Source organism: Neolamprologus multifasciatus, chromosome 17, assembly GCF_963576455.1.
Source record: "Neolamprologus multifasciatus chromosome 17, fNeoMul1.2, whole genome shotgun sequence".
In the NCBI taxonomy this organism is placed as follows: domain Eukaryota; kingdom Metazoa; phylum Chordata; class Actinopteri; order Cichliformes; family Cichlidae; genus Neolamprologus; species Neolamprologus multifasciatus.
In genome coordinates, this window is record NC_140455.1 from 28,908,645 (window position 1) to 28,919,550 (window position 10,906).

The window sequence follows — 10,906 nt, forward strand, 5'->3', positions numbered from 1 at the left end:
TGTCTGGTCTCTCTGGTTCTGTCTAGTTCCCATGTTTGTCCTGCTCCCTATATTTCTCCCTTCTTGTTTTTGTTTTTCATCCTTTTGTATCCCCCTGTGGTCTTTCATGTCTCCATATTTTTGTCTTGGTCAGATTTGCGTCTTAGTCTGGATGTCAGTGTGTATTTTAGTTTCTGTTTTATTTTAACAGTCCCTCATTTTGTGTTCTTCATGTTCAGCTTTGCTTCCACTGTCTCTTCAGTTAGATTTGGTTCAGCTGTGTTCCCCAGTTGTGTCCGCCCTTCCCCGGTCTCGTCCTGTGCATATACCGTTCGTCTGTCCTTCTTGCCAGTGTAAATAAAGCTATGATTTTACGTTTACTCTGCCTGCCACACACCCGAACATGAAAAAATTCATTTTACACACAATACCCCAAAACGATAAACTGAAAAAAAGGTAAGTTGCCAGGTCATGGTCTTCCGTTTAATGACTGTTGATATGCACATGTACACCAATCACAATGACCATGATTATCACTCACAGAGAATTAAACAATGGCTGCAATCACAAAGCAATAAAAGATGGTAAATTCACTCCCTTTTTACATAAATGGCCAGTAAAAAGACCTTAAAAACACTGTCTCATAATTACCATCTAGCAGTAAGAACCCTGGACTACAGTCTCACACAACAATTTCTCGAACAACCACTGTTGAACAGAGGTGGTGGCTTCAACACCAACCATCAGTCACCCTTCTCAGGCGCCTCAATCTCCACTCACATCTTATAGCTGGTGAATATGATAGGCTGGGGCAGGTTCTCCCAGTGGCTTTACCAGAATACCCACGCAGTAAACTGTTATAATGCGGGAATGCTGGGATACAGTAAGAAGAGATGAGTAACGCTCTCGGATTGGCTACTTTCAAACCTTCCCCCTCTGAGTACAGGGCTATTTCACCATCCTCAAAAAAATGCGAGGAATATTTGCAAGTTTGCGCGAACAATTATTTGTTAGGATCGAAGGAAAAACACGACTAAGGCCGCGATTTCGCGTGGGTAAACGTTACATTTCTTAGTGACAACAACTAATTGTACAACGAGACAAAAACCAGCCAACCCCTTAAAGATTCTCTTCTTTTACGCTTTTGTGTCGCAACAACCAAAACAGAGCAAAAAAAAAAAAGACGCTACATGTAGCTTAAAGGGACTCACCTTTGTATTCTCCAGGCTGACTCCGTCACCTTCCCAGGTGTCCATTGTCAGGATGGGCGAGCGGTCTAAGATGCGGTCACTCAAGGTCCAACTCCCGGGTGGAGGCGTGGGTTCAAATCCCGCTCCTGACTTGACACTTTGCAATTATTTAAGCTACAGCCCAGCAAAAATCTTGATGATAGTTGAAGATTTCGAATAAGTCCTCCAAAGCCATGTTTTGTATATAAATCTGAAATGAAAAATACAAAGCACAGAAATCCCAACATTTTTTTTCCGTCATTCCTCCTTTTTTAGAGCGAAGTTTTCAGCCAATTCGCATTCACGCAGCACGTCATGGCGTCATGGCGTCCGAGCTGCTTATTACCCAGCATACAGTTGGGTAGTGTCAGCATGTACATGTTTCACAGATTGTGGTGCAGGGTGTTTTGGTTCCACATAAAAATTTGGATGATGGTGTCTGTCCTGTTGAAAACAGTTAGTTGTTGTTTATTATTGTCTTGATAGTGACTAGACTTTTGATTTGAACCGTGAGTGAGAATAGCATGTGTGTTTCTTTAGTGTAGTGGTTAACGCTGCAATGGTCAATGGAATTAAACTCATTCTTATTGTTAATTGCAAACGCAAGGTTATGTGAAAGTTAATCTTAGGTTAAGGTATACGTAAACCTCGACACAAGTCTTGTAAGAAGGAGTTTAATTGTGTGAATGCTTTATGTAGACTGTGTCCTCATGAAATGACACGTGTTCTCAACAAAGCAGTCACTGTCATCTGCATAGAATCAAATAAAACCATACGCTAGATAAAGGTTGCTTGTAGGTATGTGTAATTTCATTTGGTTAGTCAAAAGGTTTGCCTCCACCAAAGGTTTCATGCCCAAGAATGGATTTACTCAGTTAAATGCAGTGCATGTCTGAATACTATAAAGATTGTTTCTATTGTGAAGATTGGAACCAAAGGTGAATCCAGTGTTTTGATAGTGATTTGCAACATGTGTACTGCCTTTAAAGAAAATTTCAGAAAAAGTAAAAAGGCATAAAAATGAATTTGTTTACCGACGTTTGACTTTAAATGCATTGCACGGCCTGACATAGCTTTACCTGCCAGGTTGAATTTGGAAGAATTTTGCTTGCATGTTTGCAGGATGGGTGAGTAGATTAAGATGTGCTGCACAAATCCCAGTGACTAGGTGTGAGGTATTAGTCCAAAGCCTTCTCCTGACAGCAACTTTTACCTACAGCCCTTTAGGTAAGCAACAGTCACACACTCTGTCGGCGAGTCTTATAATGTCTCGCCACATTATGTCAATTTTATTATTAGATGGTGAGCATGAGGGTCTGTTCAAGTGTCTGCCTGTGTACCTTTTTTGTGAACATGGAAACTTGTCCCTTTAGAATTTACATTACAATGCACTAACTGTGCAGGTGCCTTAGGCGATGGACTTCAAAGACCTATAAGAGGAGTGACTACTTGGCTGTCGGGTCTCCAGCCATCCATGTCTGTGTCCCCAAGGGAGCATAATCAAGACCCAACTCCCTCTGTCTTTCAGGCAAGTTTCCTCATCGCTTCCAAGCCATCATTGTTCAGCATGCTGTTGGGCAGTGTCATTTTCTTAATCACAAATAAGTTATGATTAGATTATTAAAAAATCAAAATATAAAATATTTCAACAAATACCTGGATAATGATGGAAGAGTTTGAATCAGTGGTATAAATTCTTGTATGATCTATTATGTGTGTGTGTGTGTGGGGGGGGGGGGGGGGGGGGGTTAAAAAATATGTAATAGTAAAGGTTCTTAAAATGTACTTTGACGTCTTGTTTTCAGAATTTAGAGTTTAATTTTAGTGTTTTATTGGTCTACCAGGGTTGTTGGTTAAATAAAATAATTTGTGCTCCCCTTGATCCAAAACCTGGAGCTGGTGACCTCCTCTTAGGTCTTTACTACAAAGCAATATTTAACGGGTTAGGGAGCAATCATAAGCTTAAAGTCAGATATTTCTGTGTCATGAAAGTGTTTTGAATGATGTCCAGCTATAAAGTTACAGCAAACTCTCCTCAAATTGCCACTAATGTTTTGTTTGTTCAGCTGGTGATATGGAAAATATCTAAGCATTTTCTTGTCTTTCTATGTTTTTAGTCATCCAGGTCATGGTACTCGTAAGCTTGATGAAAATAGGCAACTTGACTTCTTTAAGTCTTTCAAGATGTTTCATAACACTCTTACTTTACTAAGCACAGTTGGCACGGTACATGAAAGGCAAAGAAAGACAACTCTGGAAATTACAAACACTGCAAATAAAAACTAAAGACAGACAGGATCGAACGGGATGGGTGATGAACTCGTCCGATAAGGACTTCACTAAACGTGGAAAGGATGTGCTCGCCAAAGAGCTCAATATCTCCACAACAGCTGCCCATAATGGATCTCATCTCAGTGATAAGAAATAATAAGCTAACACAAACTGAAGCAGAGCAAATCAGAATGAAAGTCCAATAAAAGTGCAAAAGTCCAACCTCACCATTCAAGAAAAGGAGCCTATTACATCCCCAAATAAAGACCAGAGCATCACCAGACTACCAGTCAGTGGGGAGGTGCACCATAGTTACTTGTGGGGTCTTCATATGGGAAGACCCCACAAGTAACTACAACTACAGCTACAACTTAAAAGGGAACATCCTTCGTACGGCTCTTACCCTGGCAGTACCACACCCTGTATATATGGACTTCCGAAGACACATCATCCACTGACTTCACCAACAAGGTCCACAAACTTATGCTGACTCCATATAAAGCCATAGTGTCCTTTGATGTTGCCTCACTTTTCACTTGTATACCTACAACCGAAGCAGTCAGAATAACAGCTACAGTAAGGCAGGTCCTTACACAGCAGAACCAGGTTCGAGTTAATACATTGTAATGTTGCTCTTTAATTCTAACATAACTGCTGCTCTGAGTCATTAAACCTAATGCATTTAAACATTAACGTTTACTGTCTCGTAGCCTAGTATAGGTCAGTAATCCATGCTAAAAAAAATAGTTGATGTATTCATTACCACTAAGCTGCATTATTATAATTCATTATTGTCAGGTTGTTTTAAAATTCCCTGAAAAGTCTTCAGTTAATCCAAAATGCTGCAGTGGGCATACTAACAGGGACGAGAAATAGCTCGTATTTCTCTTATACTGACCTCTCTTTATTGGACCCCTGCTAAAAGATTTAAAATCTTTCTCCTGACATACAAGGTCCTTAATAATCAGCCCCATCATATCTTAAAGACGTCATAGTACTATATTACCCTAATAGAGCACTTCGCTCTCACTTTCTTGCGATTCCTAGAGTTTCTAAAAGCAGAATGGGATGCAGAGCCTTCAGATATCAGGCCCCTCTGCTGTGGAACCAGCTTCCAGTTTGGATTTGTTACACAGACACCCTCTCTACCTTAAAGATTAGACTGTTTCCTCTTTGATAAACGATATAATTAACTCTCCTTTTGCTTTTCTTCAGAGAAAGTCACAGCAGATGGCCGGCCCTCCCTGAGCCCGGCACTGCTGAAAGTTTCTTCCTGTTAAAAGGGAGTTTTTCCTTCCCGCCTTCAAAGTGAAATTAATTTGATTGACTGAATAGTTATATATGTGATATACATCCTGATCCAGTTTCTAATCTGTGCTCTACTATTCCAGCAGTGTAAGAGACCCTTAGCAGCAAATTAGATCCAACATTTATATATTTTTTTATATATTTGTATAAAATTAACATTTTATTAATAAACATTAATAAACCTTCCCCCAGCCGACAATCTACACTTAAAACAGGCTGTAAATAAAAGAATCAGTGAAAATGTGGCGCTCTAAACTGAAACATAACCTGCTCCCGAGCAGGTTGAGTATGAGTAACCATGGTGATTTACCTCGGTAATAAGAGAACCACTTTCCTGACACAGACAACTCTGACTTTAAGTTAAAGATTGCTCACTAACCCCTCTGGTTTCACACGTTGCTTTGGGCTATGAATCTGTTTCGAATGTTGATTAGAAGCATGAGTTAGAGGGACACACACACATCTTCTTGTAGCATGCTTTTTGGGTGGCGTATGTTAATGCTGAGCTATATAATGGACTGTTGACCTGCAGGGCTATCCTAGCTTTTGCTCTGTGACATTCTGTTATCTGCTAAAATCAAAGACCTGTTTTGTCTCTGGTACATTTGACCTTGGACGTCCTGGGCTCTGTACTGGGTAGCAAGTTATTCTGTTAACTCGTTTCACTTACCCTAATGCTGGCAGTCAGGCCGACTGGTCACATGAACGTGGTTATGACCTGAATAACTTAACCCAGGGTTTATCAGTTTAGTTGCAAGTCCATTCAGACGAATAGGGCAGTGTTGGCAGCGGCTGACTAGTCACAGACATGGATAAGTCGACTGGCAGCAGAGTGGCTGATTTTACAAAAAAAGACTGAAGTTTATACTGTTTGAAGCAGGGAGACAAGGCCGCATGAAGAAGAAAATGGATGGATGGATTTATTTACCCAAGTAAAAAGTGTAATTGAAAGATTAAAAATATCTATTTTTTTTTAAGAAAGATCTGAACAAGAGGGCAGCAGAAACTGTACAAACATAACAGTTCTAGAAAAATAAGCCAAAAATGACTTTTTAATTGTATTATAAAGCAGGTATAATAACTTTTATATATAGCTGTTTGTTAATAATAATCTATTTACCGTTATAAGCAGAGACATTACACAAAGAACACACAGATAAACATCGGGTACCCTTTTTGGCACAACACCTTTTATGCTATTAAATGTATTTTCTCGTAAGATAAAGCTGTATTTGGCGTGCTGCTATGCTTTCTAGTTGTAGAAGTGCTTTCTTTATGCCTGCCTCTTAGTAAATAAAATTTATTTAAGATCGAAAATGACCAGAGTCCTGTGCCATCAAAAAATGACTTCATTAACAACCTGCGGTACTGCATAACTCTTGAGTCCGCTGCACTGATTTTCACTCAGCTCTGTCGGGAATTTGAAAAGCCGGGTGTTTTTTTTGTTGTTGTTGTTGTTTTGTTTTTTTTTACATTGATTGATCGATCATTTTTTATTTGAAGTGACGTTAATGTTGTGCACACAGTCTGATAAAACAGTCCTTTAAAATTGAAACGCAATCAGATAGCTGACCCAACAACAGTTTTCGCCCTATAAACTCACTGCAGTGAAGTTTATTTGTAAGAATATAGCGAGAGGGGCCAGACTCAGGGGTAAAAGCCCTGTTTTAAAGGCTATGAGTTTAATGGACTCCAAATGGAGACCCATTGGTTAAAAACACTCTCAAAGAGGCGAATCTTTCCTTCTCATTCTGTGTAAAACGACCTCCTTTCCCTCTTTTACGCCTCTGTGTCCTTTTCTCCTCCGGTGGCCAGGCGGGCAGTTTTCACATCAGCGCAGTTGTTGAGGAGGGAGAGAGAGCGCGCGCTCTGGGCTCTATTGTTTCATTCCACTTCTCCTTCTGTTTCTCGACGCGTAAAAACTTTGCGCAGCACCCTCCCCTCTGCTTCCCTCCTCCCCACCACCACCTTCTCCTCCTCCTCCTCCCCTTTTCCCTGCGTGCGTAATTAGTTGGAGAGTGTTTGGAAACTTGTGATGGCCGTGAAAAAAATCTCACTTTATTTCTGACACCTGTTGCTGAGAGCACAGCTCACAGCGCAGCGAGTGCCACTCTTTTCTGTCGGGACTTCTGGATACTGTCAGTCGCAAACCTCTGTACATTCCCACAAATCAACTTTTTTCCTTTGTTCTTTTGCACTTTCTTTACTCAAACAACGACTTTCGTGTGACATCGAGGAGTGAAAGTCAGACTGTGAAGCGTGCTGCTGTGGGATCTTCCCGAACGGGATATCTCCTTCCATTGAAAACAGCGATCTGTCTGCACTTTCCCAACCGGACAGAGAGCAACAATTTTCGGTCGTTAGCGCTTCTGATGGTGGGTGGAGAAAGTTTTCTTGGACAACCGATCAACGACGTTAATCCAGCACAACACACCAGGTAAGACCATTCGTTTTAAATACTTTACGAGGTGATAACACAAAGTACACAATGGGAATGTTAGCGGTGGATTTGAGGTGTGTGATTTAACTTTTCAGTGATTTGTGCCATGACTTCTGATAGTTTTACAGTGTCATGTTTCTTTTCTGACTTTGATCTTTGTCCCACAAGATGAGGTAACTTTAAAACTCAAACTTTGCAAGACTGGATGTGGTTTTTAAATCATAGATCTGAACTTGAAATCTCGCCGTTCCTGCGCTCTCTGAACAGGACATCTGAAGTCAGTGTGAAAACATTTAGGACTTTGTTCCATTTGAACTTTTTGTCCCCTCGATGTTTCCGTTGTCACAGTCTACTTACAGAATGGGCTTATTTCATTGAATTTGGCTCGCACATGACAGTGGTGAAATGCAGAGTGTGTCTGTTTGTGCGTTTGTGCGTGTGCCAACCCCGTCGGCCCAAATGAAGGCAGCCCTCTCGCTTTGCGGTGCAGACCAGAACTATTTTTGGTCGAAATGTTGCACAAATGTTTCTCTCAGTTTAGAGAAATTGCTCTGCCTTCATCTGGACCAGAGGACTGGATGGCATCTAAGTCCGACTGTGACTGAGGGAATGTTGGTTCACCATTTAATTTTGCTGCCCTGCGTAAAACTCACTGAACCAGGAGTCTCTCCCTATTTTCTTGGATGTACCAGCTGGAATGTTATTTTTTCTTCTTCTTTTTTGACTGAATATCTACTTTATGATACAGTTTGTGGCCTCTGAATTTAGTGTCACAGCTGTATTTTCGAGACCAGCTGTGCAATCAACAGGTAAAAATGCATGGAAATGGGAAACCATAGCAGACTAACCAAGTTTTGAATAAAAAATGATCTTTTTTGTGTCTATAAAGGGTGGATTGTTCATTAGTGACATCTAAATGTTCCGTAGCACCATGAAAGTGTATTTAAATGTCTTGATAATATGGATTCTTGTGTCCTTATGTAGAAGTTTCTGTGTGTGTTCATGCTAATGAGACACTCACTGACCTATGCACTTTCAAGTTTTTATGGTGACTGTTGACCACTAACAATTGGAAAAGTAAACCATTTCACATACACTTTCATCCCAAATTCATGGATAACTTTAATATCCATTAAGTGTTCTCTCAAAATAAACTCCTTAAACTTTAGCTGTATAGTCTAGCAGTGTTATTGGGGCTGATGTGTCTTTTTTATTCCCTACAAAACAGAAATTAATTCATATTCATATTTCAGCAGAATCAATTGTGGCACATTTCTGTTTAAAGGAAAAAGAGAGAAGATAAATCCTCAAACTCTCACATGTCCACCTTTGGGGTTGTGTCACAAAGGACATCCAGCCTAAAAAATCTGCCAAATCAGACAAATCCATCCGCTATGGCGACCCCTTGTGAATAAGGGAGCAGCCAAAAGCAGTTTATTATCATTTATAAAGACAAGTTAAATTAACTGGTGACAAATGCAGCTTGGTGTTGTAACTGAGACACGTTTGCAAGAAGGTGACCTAGCAGAGGATGATGAGTTTTTTAACCGTCTGCCCAGCCAGGATCTGAAAGCGGGCTCAGATCAGATTCATGTTCGACAATGTTATGGCTGCAGACGAGCTGAGAGAATGTCGAGGTCGTCTCTGGCAGTGACGTCTCCGGCTCACTTTATGTTTCTCATGGTTTTAAAATCCGAAACCCACATGAAATGTGGCCCGAGCCGACAGCCGGGCTGATAAACCTTGCAAGAGGAGAGGTGGTGTGTGTGTGCATGTGTGTGCCTCTGTGTGTGTGTGTGTGTGTTTCAGGATAGATAGTAACATTAGATGTGTAGATAGGGGTGCTGAAAAGTGTTGCTGTCAACAAGTTAGCCATTAGAGAGAGATAATCTCTCTTCCTCCGCCCTCCCGTCTCAGTCAACTTCTGTTCTTTCTCTTCCATCCCCCTCACTGTTTCACTCAGGACCTTCATTTTCACGTGCCTCATCTATTCTTACTTTTCTTCGTGTTCTCAACTTGGGTTTGGTTTGGGTTTGGTGAGCAGTGAACCAAACTTTTAGACTCACCCGATTTTTATGCAACAGTAACATGTGGAAACTGTGGAGCAGTTAAAATATACTTGGGTGCCAGCAAATCTGTATTCTGAACATCTTCTCATACATTTACCTCTCTCCGCCTGTCTGCCCTCTAACTGGTGAGAAAGACCTTTTCTTTAACTGAAGCGCCTCTTGAGTGTCTCATCCCCTGGGACTCGGTAATTAGGGAAGGGGAGTAAGTGAGTATGTGTATTTGTCTCCGCACTAGACATTTGAGAAGATGGCTTGTCTGCAAGCACAAATGGGTCCTCAAGGTCATTCAAGAAGGTCTGTGTGTGTTTGTGTGTGTCCCATGTGTTCAGAAGCAGTCGAGTTGGGAATGAGGAATAGGAATTGGGAATATTTCATTAAAGTGGCTGTTCAAACATGCGATTCATTTAAAGTGAAAATAATCAAATTTAAGTTTTTGAATGGATTGTCTGCACTCAGTGTGTTACATGACACACGTGTGTGTGTGTATTTCAGCCTTCCAGGAGCACTAATGACTAAGTTGGACTCTCTCTCACACACAGATGGTGGTCAGTTTGAAGAGGATGGCCTCTTCAGCTCTCTAGCTGAAGAGCTGCTGTTTTAAACTCTTATTTCTGATTGGCTGTATTGAATCTTTGGAATTCTTCACAGTGTGTAAACCCTCCAGTCCTCCCCTGATGTATTTTTGATTTCAGTGAAGAGGTTTGCAACTCACTCTTTTAAAATTTAAAAACTGATTCGACACTTTTTTTTTTTTAACAAAGTTGCTTTGTATTGTAAAATAAATGCCCTATAAAATATTAGCAAAAACTACACTCAAAAAAATGTGTTGTTGGATGAACACAATTTAATCATGGCACCCTTTTTGCACACGATTTAACCAAGTACAATAAACCATTTTCGATCATGTCAAACCAACACATTTAGCATTTGGTGGTTTAATGTAATCAGATTACATTGGATCAACATAGTATACTTACATTGATTTGAAGTGATTTATTTAAGTATGTAGAGTGAAATTTGTTTTAATTCATTCTACACACGTTAAAAAGTTTAGGAAAACACAATTAAATCTTGTTGTTTCAACAACTACTTTGTTAATCAAGGCAACTACTGCAAGTCTTGCTTAATAAACCAATATGGGGGTTGATGATTTCACTCATTTCAATCGAATTATTTCAATTAGATTTGTTTACATTTGTTACACATTTAGAAACCCACTACTTTACAAAAAAAGTCACAATCAGATTATGATAACATTAACTTTATTAACTGGATTTAGTGGGCAATATAAAAGCTTACCATTTTTGTACACCTGCAAGCATTATGCCACTTCAAAAGGTATAACGTTAGAATACTTATTTACATAGGTAATATGTTGGAACCAAAGCTTCCACAACTAAAAACAGATGCAAAATTTGCTAAATATTTCAACTGTATTTTAAAAAATTAAACTAAAAGATAAAAATACATCTCCCACTTGGCAAGTTAAAACATGTGACAAAATAGAATTACTATTGTGTGAATTTGGAAAAAATAATAATAATTAGAAATAATTTGGGGGCAATACAACAACAACAAAAAATCCATAGTTTTGCTGTGTTTTAAAACAT

The 10,906-nt window shown here is 39.8% G+C and overlaps 1 protein-coding gene across 5 annotated transcripts in view; it reads left to right on the forward strand.

Moving 5' to 3' along the window:
• Positions 1-3,009: 3,009 nt before the first annotated feature.
• Positions 3,010-10,906, forward strand: part of wnt5b (wingless-type MMTV integration site family, member 5b) — a 111,110-nt gene continuing 103,213 nt past the window's right edge. For all 5 annotated transcript variants that reach the window (XM_085136953.1, XM_085136956.1, XM_085136954.1 and 2 more), the window contains exon 1: positions 3,010-7,224. The gene's annotated coding sequence lies outside the window, so the exon portion shown is untranslated. The remainder of the gene's footprint in view (positions 7,225-10,906) is intronic.